A 14,150-nucleotide genomic window follows, 5' to 3' on the forward strand; every position below is an offset into this window, starting at 1 on the left:
ATTTCATTGTTCAAATCTTGTATTCCGATTCTATTTAATGCATGGTCTTTTCTTAAAAAAAACACAAATTTTGACTGTCATGTACACATAACAATTATTTAAATTATTTATTTTTTCTATATAGACTTTAATTAGTTGCTTATTTACCCACATATTAAGTTTAGGAAAAAAGTACAAAAATAAACTTGGTGTTTTGACTGATTTGCCAAGACAATCATCGTGGTTTAAAAGTTTGCAAAAGGAGTATGTATTTTTTGCGGTTTACAAACTCGACCATTCATTTAAAAGTTGTTGTCGTGATTATTTATCCCAAAATGGAGTGTTTTAAAACAATTAGAAAGATTGACTTGCAAATTATCCAAAATATAAGGTCTATCTTCGCAAAAATAACTAAACCACAAGTATTTTTGATCGAAACATTGACTCACATATCATTTAACTGCAACAAAGTACAACCCTATGTCTGCAAACTTTTAACCACAAGGATTGTCTTTTTAAATCGATCAAACCACAAAGTTTATTTTTGCATTTTTCTCTTACATTTATATGGAAAAATATATGAAAACAATTGACACGTGTACATGACATATGTTTTTTTTAAGAAACATGGCATGTATTAAATATTGTGTCATGCAGAAAATTTAATAAATCAAATAATTTTCATTCAAAATGGGTCAAATATTGCTAAATGATACATAATGGGCAAATGCTAAAATTTTGAATACTACGGGGTTAAAATAGATATTTGATCCTTATGTTGTCTTTCTTTTCCAATAAGTGCTATAAAAATTAACGGGAAAAAAAAAATTCTGAAGCCTCCAATTTTTGTTTTGTTTTTTTTTTTTTTTTTGTACTAAGCCATTAGTTTTTATTTAGCACATTAAATTTTTGATTTTTTTATTTTCAGTCACATTTAATGGTAAAAGTTAGTTTTGAATATAAAACTCGATTAACAGAATGTTATTTATTTCATTTGAGTTAGAATTTTTTTAACCATTTGAACCAGCTTTTAATATATGTAACGTAACTGAAGGAAAACTGTAAAAGCCTTATTTACTGTATAATGTAATTACTTACTATGTAATGTAACATAATAACTATCCTTTTTCAATTGGGAGAGATGGTTGAGTGGACTAAAGCGTCGCATTGCTAATCCGTTGTATGAATTATTCGTACAACACGTTATTTAGAGTTGTAAAAAATATAATTTCAAAATACAAATGAAATTAATAATATTAGATATTAGATATTGGTAACTAATAAATTTGACAAAGAAAAAAGGCTTAATGTGATAAAAATAAAACATTAGGGTTTAATACACCAAAACATGAAAGGTCATGTGCCTCTGAACGTTTTTTACAAAAAAAAAAAGAAAAAAAAACTCTGCATACGTGTCTTCGATCCCCAATTCCAAAATCAAAAGCCTAAAGCGAAAACCCCAAGTCAATTACCACCACGGCACCACCAGTCCGTCTGCCGACCGACGCCGGCCGATCACCAGTCACCGTCCCGTGACTCTCTCCCTTCCATCCGGCTTGGGCCTATACATCCTGTACATATGTTTTGATTAAACTAGAGGCATTTGTTTTGATTAAGCTTGGTTGAAGCGCAAAGACTAAGCAGCAGCGGTGGCCTGAACTGGATAAGAGCTATTAAGCAGTCGAAGTTTATATCAGAAGCCCAAAATCTTCGGTAATGGATTTCCGATTTTGGAATTTGCATGCTTGTGTTTTGTTTTTCTGGGTTCTAGCTGTGATATTTTTAGAAGTTCACTATAAGTGAAAAGACAGGGCACATTGGAGTATGAATGAACCATATCCAAAATGACTACAAAAACTTAGGAAGCTTGATCTTTGAAGTTAAAAGTTGGCTCGTCCATTAATGATTCTAAGACTTTTGATCTTTCTAATATTGTTATTTTGTTTCTGAATTTATGTTTTGCACTCCTACTTCGGAAGATAATCCTGATTTTAAGGTTAAAGGATCCTGGAATATATATATATATAAATCAATGCAGAACCTCCAAATGCCATCTTTCTTCTTCACTAGGAGCACTGGAGAAGCAAAGGGCTGAAACTAGGGCGAATAATTCCATTTGTTAGCATTTCATCAACTACCTTTTCAATTTCATTCTTCTGAATGTGAGAGTACCCACCTTAATGGGTTCAGTGCTAGGTTTAAGAGGAATTGGATGATCCTAAGCCCTGCTAGGGGGTAAGGTAGTGGGGGGTTGAAATAGGTGATTATATTGAGTCAAGAGTGGATGTAAAGAAGGATTAAATTGTGGAAAAGGTGCAATGATAGTGGGAGGATCAGTACTAGACAATTCCGAGACTGACGTTAAGAAAAGTTTGGAAGTACCTCCTTTCCAGCCCCTTAGCAAATATATATAACCGTTTTAATGGTAAATGCCAATAACTTGCGAATTATACGAAAGGATATCAATCGTTAAAACACGATAAATAACAAGAACAATATATATGTAATAATAATACTTTTGTATTATTTCACAATTGCGTTTTTTGTTGACATTTCCTACCTTTTCTCCTTCCCCCTTTTGTGTTTGTTCTCCTTCCTCTTCTCTTGTTCAAACACTCACCTTTTATTTATTTATATATTGCGGGTTTGACAGTTCTTGGTCCATGGGTGCTCACCCCGCCCTAGTTCTGTCTCGTCCCAATTTCTATAAAAAAAATACTTAATAACAACAACAGCAAAACCTTAATCCTGAAATGATTCGGGGATGGCTAACATGAACCGTCATATATAATCATGAAATGAAGTCGTGCCAGCGACATAAATTCTCTCCTACCACTTCGTCCTATCCACTACTATATTTTCCTCAATCTCCAATAAACTCATATCCATCTGAATCACTCTCTTCCAAGTTTGCTTAGATCTTCCCCTGCCCCTCCTATGCATCACTTTGCCACTCTTCAGTCCTCCTAAATGGCGCATCAAGTGCTCTTTGTCTTACATGGCCAAACCACCTTAGTCGTTTTTCTCTCATTTTATTCTCAATAAATGTAACCCCTATTTTTATCCTAATTATTTCATTACTCACCCGATCTTTTCTCGTATGACCACACATCCATCTTAATATACACATCTCCGCCACCGACACTTTATGAATGTGACAGTGTTTCACTGTCCAACACTCCGTACATATAACAATGCCGGACTCACAAAAGAAACTCATAGCACTCTTCCACTTTGACCAACCAAATTTAATCGTATGAGCAACATCTCCATCCACTTTTCCATCTGTTTACCTTATGTAATAATGATACTTATACATAAACAAAAATAATTAATTAATAAGAATAAAGATAAACAATATATGGAAATAATTAGTATAATAACACGAAATAAACGATCACATTTACAACACCGATGTGAAGTAACCAAAAAATATTATTGATAATTTAATGGGAAACATTATCCCGTGTTTTAACATATTTAAACTGTCACACCCGACCCTAGACGACCTCAATCGGCATCGGGTGTGACATTAACATCGTGACTGTATAGACAAAAAGGTTGAATCAAAATGTTTCAGAATGTAACTCATTAACCTTCAAGAATATAAGGTTTAGAAGGAACCTTATTTTACACAAAGACACACATATTAAAATAATAAAAATACAAAATTTATATATTTTTTTATTTTCCAGATATTTTAAAATTATACAATATTATATTAAATCACCATAATAAATTACACATATATTAATATACTACATCTAATATAAATTGAAATTATGTATTCAGATATTAATAATTGTATTTATTATTCATGTAATTTTAAAAATATATATCTAATTTTATACTTAAAAATAATATTTATTGAAAAATAGTTAAATCGTATTTAATAATTACATCATGTCCAATTTTTTTCCATCTAAAAACAAATGTTTTAAATATAAAATATAATATTTAGCGTAATAAAAATAAAAACTTCTATAAAAAGATAAAAAAAATAAAAAATAAAAAACTTCAAATTTCACAATTTATTAGGCGCCAAGTGGAAATATCTTCCCCCCTTTTTCTCTTGAGGAGAACGATTGGCTTGGTCATCCAGATAACATCATCTTCCCTCATAATGAATGATGCTTTATGTTTTACTTTCCTATTTATCCGACCTTAACCCTAGAAATTAAAGATAATTGAGTATCCCACAACGGTAATAGCAGAACTCTGCAACACTAGAGAGAGAGAGGAAGTGATAACGATTTCTCATTCACTACTGCAGACCAAAAGGCCCCGATTTATTTTTGGTTCAATAAGCCATTTATTTTTTATTTCGATATGTTAAGCTCCTAACTTTTATTTTGGTCACATTAAGTCCAATGATGGCAAAAAAGTCAACTTTGAACATAAAATCCAATTAACAAATTATTATTCATTTCACATGCGTTCAAAATTTATATTTTGCATGGTTTGAAAGCAGTTGATATGTTTTTCATGTATGTTACAACTTGCCATTCCGGATCAGGAGCATTGTTTTCTGAAGAAATTAAAGCAACAGAAGCAGGATCCGCAATAACAGGTGGGTTGTAGACTAAAGGAGGCAGTGTTAATGAAGAAGGATCGGGTGGAGTAATCACAATAATCAGATCAATTGGAACTTGGGCAAGAGCACTTGAAATTCTTGAAAAGGGACGATCAATTGGAACAGTGCCATTTTGAACCTCACGCCAAACTTTAGTCGGACGAGTGGGACTATAAGACAAATGCCTGCCTGCCCCTTGCCGAGAGGTAGGGGTAACTGATCTTGTAACAATTTTTTCCTTTTGTTTGGTGACTTCCGACCATCCAGTAGGCTTAGGATTTTTATTCTTTCGACAATTATAATGGAGATAACCAATTGAAGAACATAATTGACAAAAGCTTGGTAATTTTTCATAGACCAAATTGATCCATTGTTTAAATCCATCACGTTCAATGCCAACCTCAAAAGGAATGTCTCCCGATAAATCGATATCCACAAGTACACGTGCAAAGTGTCCAAGATCTCCTTCAAGGGTAGCCCTATCAATCCTTAACAATCCCCCAATACATTTAGAAATATCTGCAAGAATTTGTGCATCCTAATACTCCCAAGGCAATTCCATTAAACGAACCCAAACTTGTGCAGATGTTGCTTTTTGTTCAGTGCGTTTGAAATCCGAGGTCCATGGTTGTAATCTAAAAGTCCCAGGTTTAAGACCAAGAATCCCACGAACCCAAACCATTTCCTTCGTTGATTGCGAGGTTAAGAAAACATGATAATAACCCCTGCCAAGAGATTTCAATCTCCAATCCTCTCTAATGCCCCAGATATCAGATAGTTTGGCCTTCAAGTCAGGGAGTTTGATTGGTTGATCCCCTTTATTAATGGTGAGACATCCGATTAGAGAAAAAACGCATTTCACCACCCGGTTATTGTAAGCAGATTGTGAAATTTTAACAGATTTGAATTTTTCATCACTAGAAACCTGAGCTGCGGAGACGGTGGACTGAGCTTTAGGCGCTGCGATCTGCGCAAACGTAGGTTTAGACGGAGCGAATTTAGGCAGATTGTTTTTCAAAAAGCTATCACGGCTGAAGAGATGGGCGATTCCCATATCAAGCCAAGTCAGGAAGAATCCCGGCTATAGAGGCCGGAAAACTGAGAACCGCCGCGAGTCGCAGAAGAAATCGGCTAAACTTGTCTAGAAAAAAAATTAATTGGTCTTGAACTTTAAATGGTACCATACTAAACTTGTTTAAAGAGATAAATATAAATACTTAATAAGTCAATTAAAAACTTGAAATGGAAGCTGAAAATCTTCAAATAAAAACATGTCATTTTCATATCACTTTCATTCTCCTATCCTTCATTACCATCATTTTCTTGATCTTTCATCACCATTAACGCCTACTTTCAACAGATTAACCATCAAAGGTTTATTAGTTTTAATAAAAGAAATGACAGAATAACACAAAAGTGAAGTAGTAATTAATAATGAAATAATTGTTCTGAAAGATTAAGAGGATGAATATTTCGATTTGCATATAAAACATGAGATGCTATTTATAATTCAATATTTTGAATTGATAAAACTGTTTGATGGAATTTATATAGGCTGTAATTAATGAATTTATTTTAACAATAAAACTGAAATACTATTTATGATATTAATATAGTAGTTATAATGTTTTAATTTTTAATTACTATTAATATAGATAATTTAAATTCATATATTTTCTCCTACGATGCCAACTAAGAAAAAAGACCTCTAAAACACTTCTTGTCAATTCTCTCTGCTTCCGCTATTATATATAGTATAGATAGATTCTTTTAAACACCTGATGAAAATGGAAATCCATTTAGCTCTTGTAAAAGAAAAAAAAACGCATGCACCGTTAATATATTGTTTATATGGAATCATTGTATTAGGGAGTAATTATGTAGTATGTGATAGAAATAAATCATTTTATTTTTTGATTATTTTCAAGTATTTATAAGGCTTAGTTGGAATTTGCTATCAGTTATTTGATGTTCGGTCCGGATTTTAAAATATTGGAATGATGTATTTATGATTCTAATACAACAAAACCAGTATAATTGGCCAAACATGTTAATAAGCTTCTATTATAATGAGTATTCTATTACAATGTGTATTACAACATACCAAATCGAGCCTAAGCCATTAAAATTGAATTGGACCAAATCATTATAAGGTTGACTGCATATTTCGTCAAATAGTGTAGCAAAACATCCAAATTTCTTTCTTTCTATAACATTTAAATCGAGGGTTTGGATATTCTTGAATTGGACTAAATATCCAACTGAAATTATTAAAAAAAATTGGATTAAACCGTCACTTTTTGAATTTTGATTATTTTCAAGTATTTATAAGTAGGGGTGTAGGAATAGATGGATCCAAACGCTTCTTAAGAAGTGAAACATGAAAGACTGGATGAATTTTGCTGTTAGGAGTGAGTTGAAGCTTATAAGCCACTGAACCAATATGCTCCAGGATTAGAAAAGGACCATAATACTTAGCAGAGAGCTTTAAACAAATGCGAGTAGCAATGGTAGTCTGACGATAAGGCTGTAGTTTAAGAAATACCATATCACCAACCTGAAACTCCCTATTAGTGCGCTTTTTTTCAGCAACTTGCTTCATGCTACACACTCTAACTTAACAAAATCGTACCTTTCACACACAAATTGATGAGTTGACAGTGGCCTGTCATGGGACGTGATTCACATCATATAAGGGGCCTGCAAATCTTCATCCCCTCTTTGTAGTATTCTTCAATTTCCATAGTCTATTCCCTGCAACTTTCTTCATTCTCTTTGCATATAAGCTACTGAATCTTACAAGTGTTAGAAGATAATATTGGCCTTAAAACCTCATTCACGATAAGTTAAACAAGTTGTATTATTGAATATGTATGTATTATTGAAAATACATACTGATCTGGGATAAAACCACTCACAGCTAGAGATTTTTTACTAAGAAACAGACTAGAAAACATACTTAGGAAACGAAGCAAAAACAGTTGAACAAGTGCATTATTTAAATTGAAAAACGAGATTAATCGGTGATCTCGTCAAGAACCACAACAAGAGCGACTATAAATGCATAATCCACATTTGGATAAACAGTGACGGCAAAGTTGTCTGCATCCAGCATAGCCGTCTTGAGATTGTGTCCTCTGTGCATCTGCATTTATAACATCATGATCATGTAACTAATTAAGCAATTGAAATGTAACCATGAATCAATCCCATCCGTTCTCTAGCTGAAAGCAACGATGATAGGCCTTCAGCACAGATCAGGAATAGGAAAGGTGATAATTGATCCCCCTGCCTCAAACCTCGCTGAGGAATAATCGGTCCAATCTCTCTACCGTCATGCAATACTTTATATGAAACTGTGGAAACCACCATCATCATCCATTGAATCCATCTTAAGTTAAACCCCATCTTTTTCATCATATTTTCCAAAAAGCCCCATTCAATACGATTGTATGCTTTGCTCATGTCGAGCTTCAAAGCGGCTGTCCCATGTTTCCCTTGCCTCAACCTGCGCAATTTATGGATCATCTCATACGCCACAATAATGTTATCTGAGATGGATCTGCCAGCTATGAATGCACTCTGAGTAGTAGCAATGATGGATGGAAGAACAATTTTAAGTCTATTAGCTAATATTTTTTATAGAATCCTGAGTAGAACATTACAGAGTGCAATCGGACGTATATCAGATATATATTCTGGCTTACTGATCTTTGGAATGAGCACAATCAACGTATCATTAAGATTCATCGGGATCCTGCCAGAACGGAGAATAGAGAAACATACCTCACATACATCAGGTCCCACTATACTCCAAAAATGCTGAAAGAAAGCCGGATTTAATCCATCAGGCCCGGACTTTTATCCGGATGCATAGAGAAGCAAGCATTTTTTACTTCGTCGTTTGAGAATGCGTGAGATAGCAACTCATTTTCCTCATGCGTGACCCTTGATTGTACAAACGGTAGAAGTGCAGAATCATTATTACCCATACTCGTGAATATCCCATTAAAATATTCAGATAGAATATCATCTAATCCGTTGCCCTTTGTGCACCAATTACCGTTAGAATCCTTGAGACTCGAAAAGTTGTTCCTCTTTCTTCTGTCTGTTGTGTAGGAATGGAAGTATTGTGAATTTGAATCACCATCTCTTAACCAAAGCAATTAGCTCTTTGCTTCCAAAAATCTTATTGTTTCTTTAATGTTGACATATATGCTAATGAGGCCTGCTTGAATCTTTCCATTCCATACTCGTCCCTTCTTCCTGTATGGCTTCCATCTGCAATCTGTACATATTCAAGGATTTTTTAAAGTTTGATTCCAAAGAGGAACTCCACTCTTTTAGTGCATCAGTACAAGCTGATATCTTAGTAGATATCGAACAACTTTTATCAGAGATCCATGCTTGACGAACAACTACTTCACAGTGAGACTCCCTTAGCCAAGCATTCTCGAAACAGAACCTATTGATCATAGGACAACGTAGCCACATCTTACTCTCTAAAAGGATAGCCGAGTGATCCGATGAAATAGTAATAAGATTCCGAGTTCTGGATTCTGCAAATAATTCTTTCCATTTTGAGTTGACAAGTGCACGATCGAGGGTTTCCTCAATCCATCTATAAGTACCTCAACCGACTTCCCACGTGAATGGATACCCATCCATGGGAACTGACCCTAAACCACTTTCCTCCACGACTTTTTTGAATCCTTTAATAAGCCAATTCGGCTGACTTCTACCTCCTTGCTTCTCCTGCAAACTCATTATATCATTAAAGTCCCCTATGCAGCACCATGCATAACCCTCTTGGTATTTGAGGGATCGCAGCAAATCCCAAGAGGCTCTCCAGCGATGTCTTTCCGGGAAACCATAAAATCCCGTAACACGGCAGGTTGGTATATTTGGAAAGGCAATAAAAGCATTAATATGATTAACTGAAGATGACTGAATTGTAACTGTGACATTATCTTTCCATAATAACGCAATACCACCCCCGTGACCCGGGCCGTTCACAATAAAATATCCACTGTACCCGAGCTTTCTACCAACCAAAATCACTTTCTCCTCCTTAATCATAGTTTCCATTAAGAAGGTAACCATATGCCTATGAACCCTAACCAGGTCCATCAGAACATTAACTGTACGTGGGTTGCCCAACCCACGACAATGAATTATAAGTGAAGAAGAAGAAATGGGCTTACAAATAATAAAAGGCCCAAAGACTATCCAAAAGCATCATCTAGAAGCCCTGCTGATTTGAAAGCCCAGAAACAAAAGGGAAAGACAACTGGCTTTGACAAAGGACATCACGTGTGTTTCCAATACTGACAAGAAGTACATGCTACAGAAGCAATGTCCCCTCAATAGTGCCTATGTCACAACTGCAGCAAAAAGTTGGCAGAAAACCACGGGTCAAGACAGAAGAGCCTCTAAGTCTGCAAAGAAATGATTTTTTCTAAAAGGACAACATACGTTAAAAGCTGATGTTGACATGGTGCGTTTCCTCAGAACAGCTAGTTCGAATTCATCACCAGCCTCTACTATATATACCAAGCCATATGATCCATTTGAAGTTGACAAATTTTACAAGCTATTAGAGAGATCAATAACTTCAAAAGAGCCTAGAGCAATATTCAAATACACAAGTCATTATTCATATTTGTGTTTGTCCAAAAGTAATGTTTAGATCTTCATTGTGTTCTTTGTAAGAACTTTTTGTTCATAATATTATTTCAGAAGCTCTGTTGTTTGTTTCGGTTATAAGCAAACAGCAGAAGTATAAATAGCTGAGAGATATTGTAAAGGAAAGTACTTTACAGAGACTCTGTCTATTGTATAAAGGTTTGTGCTATATCCGTGAAAGAGTGCTTTAGTTGATTAAAACTCAGAAGAAGGTACTCTAAGGTCTGGACGTAGGCTAAAGGCTGAAGTGCTTTAGTTGATTAAAACTCAGAAGAAGGTACTCTAAGGACTGGACGTAGGCTAGAGGCTGAACCAGTATAAATCTACTGAGTAACAATTTCTAACTCTAACCTATTACTTCTCATTATTTATGCTCTGACTCTGGTTCTATGTATACATAAATTGCTTCTATTTGACTTGCATCTTTAAATGCTACATATATATTTGTTATCATCAGAAGCTCTGTCCAACCAAAGGCAACTACAAGTGTAATATCTAAAATCAGAACCAATCTCAATAGATGGTACTTGTTGTTGTTCTGATTCTGCTTCTGATCTTAAATAGTTGCCTCTGCGCTCTATACATTAAAATACGCCAAATGAGTAGAAACAAAAAAGAAAAAAAAATTAACCAATAATTTCATTCACCCCTCTTGGAACTAATATCACTCCACAAGGGACCAACACATATTACTCAATTCAATCAACTTTATATTGCACACCATACTACTTCTCCACTTGAATTAGTATTCTATTCTTTCACATTCTTCTTCTCATTCTTTCAGCATCTACCCATTGTTGTTGTTGGTCTAAGTTGCTTACAAAGGTATTATTTAATTATCATTCTTTGATCTTATTCATTACAAACGTTTCATGTTTTTTATGTATCCATTACATACAAATCCTTTCCTTCAACATGATATAATTTATTTCACTTCTCAGATGCCAACAATACAACTTTCACTTGAAAGTCTCCTCAAGTTTGTTATGAATGACTCAACTTGCCACCTCTAATTATACACTTCGATGCTCGTGTTCAAGGAAATTTTATTTGTCGTGCTTATTACTTCCACAAAGATTTTATGGATCTTACCGGAATAAGCTCAACAAGTGACACTGATGCAAGAAATCGAGCATGTTTCAAAGCCTTACAATCACTACAGTGCTCCCATGGTATTAAAATACTTGATTTCAACCATGTCAAACTTATGACAATAAGGCAAACCCATCAACAACTATCCATGGATTATATGATGATAATTGGGGGACCACATCAAAGCCTATTGAGTGACTATCACTTTTTGAAACAACATTTTACGAAAGCAGTTAAATCCATAATAAGGTTGGAGTTCTTGTCCGAAAGAATAAACAATTTGTTAAACTAGAATTTTATTATCCGGCCATGTTATCCTACTTTGATTTACATATGTAATAACTTCTTTTTTCAATAAAATAATATATATTGTTCCCGTTTCACCCATCTAATATTAAAAAAATTAAATGCTCCGAAGTGAAGCGATCCCTAGTGTATGTGTGTGTATATAAAATATAATGCTTGAAGATAAACGAGAATAACCATATTTTCACAACTTGAATATTTCATTAAACAAAGCTTCAACATTAAATTTGAACAAGGATCAGCCAATTGAAGAACAAACTAAGTAACAATTTATGCACATTAAAATGATTGAAATCGAGTTTGTGAACCACTTAGGCCCTGTTCTTTTGGACTAAAATTACGTAAATTGAAGTAAACTTAAACTGAAATTATATTATTAGACTTTAAAAATAGGAATAATTAAAATAAAAATCTTATAATAATAATAATGATTCTAATAATAATAATAAAAAGGGATAAGGTACCAAAATAGGCCTAAGGTTTTTAGGGAAGTACCAATTTAGGCTCCACATTCAAAATAACATCAATATAGACTTAACGTCTATAATATAACATCAATTTAGGCTTAAGGTTTACAACATAGCATCAAGTTAGGAATTACAAATAGAACGTGACGCGTCATCCGTTAAGTCTGTCAACTCAGCGCCACGTAACATAAGGTACCAAAATAGACCTAAGGTTTGTAGAAAGTATCAATTTAGGCCTCACATACAAAATAGCACCAATATAGGCTTAACGTTTACAAAATAATATGAATTTAAGCTTAACGTTTACAAAATATATCAAATTTAAGCTAAACATCACAATTAATCATATTATATTCTTCCCCTATTGCCTTTATATATTATATTTTTTATTTAGTTCTATTTTGTTATTTATTATAATATAATTAATTATTATTTTTACCATTAAGGCTTTATATTTGTTTTTCATCAATGATTCCATGACTTCTAAATTCCATGGGCTCATGTAATATCTGCAAACTAAAAGTAATTGAATATACATACAATTAACACTAGTTAAAATGATATTGATATATGACCATATTGGCACACAAAATATCAATTGTCAACTGACAACTCATCCAAAATGTATCCAAAATGTTACTATATAGCCACACAAAATCCAAAGTGCCTAATATCAGTTCCTTAATTTGTACCATGCTAGAAAAATAAAATTATTTTTTTGACACAGCTTAAATTGGATATATTTTGTAAACGTTAAGCTTAAATTCGTATTATTTTGTAAACATTAAGCCTATATTGGTGTTATTTTGTACGTGATGCTTAAATTGATACTTTCTACAAACCTTAGGCCTATTTTGGTACCTTATGTGACGTGGTGCTCAGTTGGCAGACTTAACAGATGACGTGTCACGTTCCGTTAGTAATTCCTAAATTGATACTATGTTGTAAACGTTAAGCCTAAATTGATGTTATGTTGTATACGTTAAGCCTATATTTGTGCTATTTTGAACGTGGAGCCTAAATTGGTACTTCCCCAAAAACCTTAGGCCTATTATAGTACTTTATCCCTAAAAATAATAATAATAATTAATGATAATTATAATAAATAATAAATTACTGAACTGAAATTACTAATACTGAAATTAAGTGACAAAGAACAGGGCCTATGAGCCCAATTAGGGGAGAAAATATGTTGTCCCCATTTCGGTGTCCCCTTCCATGTCTCTCTCACAAAAAGTGGCCCCTTTTAATTAAAATAATATATTTTATGAGTCAAGGGGACCCACATGATTAAAAGGGGCTACTTTTTATGAGAGGAACATGGAAGGGGACACCGAAATGGGGACAACAGATTTTCTCCCCCCAATTAGCTTCAGTATCAACACGAGGCATCTTGCTTCTAATGTTAGACTCTTTATCAACCTTGAAATTAGCTCCACATATTAAGGCTTACCAAGGAAGCAAAGACATATCCAACCTTATAAAATAATTTTCGATCTAAAGGATAGATCAAACAAATTCAGAAAGATGTCTTAGACTTCAAGGGAAAAACCTCAGAAAATCTGAGGAGCTACAAAGAATTCAATTTACATTTGAGACATCAGAAAAATAATTTTCAATTTTAAAAAAATACTCAAACAAGTTCATAAAAGATGTTTTTAAGCTTACTAGACCAGCTTCAAGGGAAAAACCTCAGCAAATTTGAAGAGCCAAAGAGAATTCAATTTACGAGCAGCTAAACACCTTATTTGCGATTATAATTCACACCAAGAGGTTGCATGAATTACTACTCGAATCAAAAAATAAAAACAAAATAAATAAATAAAAATTTACCAGCCGTCAATAGAAATTCGCCATTAAAACAAAGCGAAAAGATCTCGAAGGTTGAGAAGATTGATATAGGTAGCCACATTCATCTTTATGGCACTATAAATCAGCCAAAGAGATCAAATTCAGAACCTGACATTTGGCGATCCTAGAGTTCCCAGTACTTGCTATCAGTGGCTTACTTAAGAATATCATCCATATACATCTTCCTTGCTAATACT

General features: G+C 33.7%; 1 non-coding gene across 1 annotated transcript; it reads right to left on the bottom strand.

The window, feature by feature from the left end:
• Positions 1–13,753: 13,753 nt before the first annotated feature.
• On the bottom strand, positions 13,754–13,882 carry LOC136204478 (small nucleolar RNA snoR77). Its single transcript, XR_010675320.1, has one exon. It is a non-coding gene; the product is annotated as a small nucleolar RNA snoR77 (small nucleolar RNA).
• Between the last annotated feature and the right edge of the window lie 268 nt (positions 13,883–14,150).

The sequence above is a fragment of the Euphorbia lathyris genome, chromosome 8, assembly GCF_963576675.1.
Source record: "Euphorbia lathyris chromosome 8, ddEupLath1.1, whole genome shotgun sequence".
Taxonomy (NCBI): Eukaryota; Viridiplantae; Streptophyta; class Magnoliopsida; order Malpighiales; family Euphorbiaceae; genus Euphorbia; species Euphorbia lathyris.